The 1,650-nt window shown below is 42.6% G+C and overlaps 1 protein-coding gene across 5 annotated transcripts in view; it reads left to right on the top strand.

Annotated features, from left to right (window-relative positions):
* Positions 1-1,311: 1,311 nt before the first annotated feature.
* GPAT3 (glycerol-3-phosphate acyltransferase 3) overlaps positions 1,312-1,650 on the top strand; it is a 118,738-nt gene continuing 118,399 nt past the window's right edge. Inside the window, exon 1 of one of the 5 annotated variants that reach the window (XM_063603762.1) lies at positions 1,312-1,365. The gene's annotated coding sequence lies outside the window, so the exon portion shown is untranslated. The remainder of the gene's footprint in view (positions 1,366-1,650) is intronic. The other 4 variants (XM_055111316.1, XM_055111318.1, XM_055111317.1 and 1 more) reach the window with 4 other exon arrangements.

The following is a 1,650-nucleotide window of genomic DNA, read 5'->3' as shown; positions in this document are numbered from 1 at the left end:
CCACAATGGATATGCCACGGTTTTGGTTTTCAAGCTGCATTTTAGCACCCTTCACTCACTGAAACTTACAGAATACTAATAACCATTTGGGGATTGTCTCTGCTAGAACTCTCTAGCCATGTTCTGTGTCTGTGTGTTTGTGTGTGTGCATGTGTGTGTTCCCTTGCTTTTAGAAAACTTCAGCCTAATTTAAACAATACATGGATATTTAATGTTCTGACAGTTTAATGATAGGCATAATCATAGTGAGCTGGTTCATTTAATGTAAATGGTAAGGTGAGTGGACCAGGGCTTGGCAAATATATTTTACACACACACACACACACACACACACACGTAAAGCTATGTTTCTTAAATGACTGAAAGTAAGCATAATAGCAGACTACTGAATTAGTGTGGCACATTTGTGGGTTTTGTTGTCAAGCAGTTGTCTGTGGCTGCGTAACACACAATACATATGTATATAATTAATGATTATATATTCCCTAGAATTAAGTTTCTTGCCTTCATTTTGTAGGGGTGAAGGGAAAGCTCTGCCCTCTGAAGGTTCACTGGAGTGAACTAACAAAAGATGAACAGAAGGAAAAGGCATACGAATTTATTTTATTTTTTATTTTTTTGAGACTGAGTCTCGCTCGGTCACCCAGGCCAGAGGGCAGTGGCACCATCTCAGCTCACTGCAGCCTCCACTTCCCGGGTTCAAGCGATTCTTCTGCCTCAGCCTCCTGAGTAGCTGGGATTACAGGCACGTGCCACCAAGCCCGGCTTATTTATTTATTTTTTTTGTATTTTTATTAGAGACAAGCTTTCACCATGTTGGCCAGGCTGGTTTCGAACTCCTGACCTCGGGTGATCTGCCCCCTTCGGCCTCCCAAAGTGCTGGGATTACAGGCGCTCCCGGCTGGCATACAAATTTATTAATGTGCCCTGGAGAAAATCACAGTAGAGTGATTACCCAATAATCCAATGAGGTTCAGATGCTTATGTACACTTTTTCATAACGGAGAGGGAGATGGAGGAATGTAAGTAATTTTGAGGATCACGATTCTTTGGATGAGCTTGAGGGATTGCTTGCAAAGAATTCTTTGTGGAAGTTGGATGAGCCCAAACAGAAGTCAATAACTTAGTACAAAGTTCCTCTGGGCTCTAGATTTGATGTTTGACTTTCAGTCTTCTTCCCACAGTCAGTAGATAATGAAATTTCAATGAAGGGGTGGAAGACAATTGTCGTAGGGTTGATAAAGAGTGGACAGTCGTGCAGGAGTATGATTACACAAAGGGAGTATGATGTAATGGTAACAAACTGGGGGAACTTAGAATGGGCTGTTTGTTCAGGTTCTTCTCTGTGTCCTGGTGTCTTCAGAGGTAAGGATGTTCCTTTTCTCTATGTAAAGGGAGGGTACCTCTCAAATGATGGTCTTATGACCTACTTCAGGGAAGGACACCAGGTTTTATGGCCTGCCTCAAGGGAGATGGCCAGAGTATTCTTTCTATGGTTTATGGCCTGCTTCAGGGCAAAAGGAGTGAGGGGAAGGTGAAAATGACCTCTTTGCTCTGCTATTTTCTCAAATGCTCAGGTGCTATATTTTGGAGTAGTGTGTCCTGAACCACATCACTAGTTTTACTTCCTGCAACCCAGAGCAGCACAGT

This window comes from Pan paniscus, chromosome 3 (assembly GCF_029289425.2).
Source record: "Pan paniscus chromosome 3, NHGRI_mPanPan1-v2.0_pri, whole genome shotgun sequence".
In the NCBI taxonomy this organism is placed as follows: Eukaryota; Metazoa; Chordata; class Mammalia; order Primates; family Hominidae; genus Pan; species Pan paniscus.
Note: the sequence above shows the minus strand (reverse complement) of the source record. Positions and strands in the feature narration are given on the sequence as shown.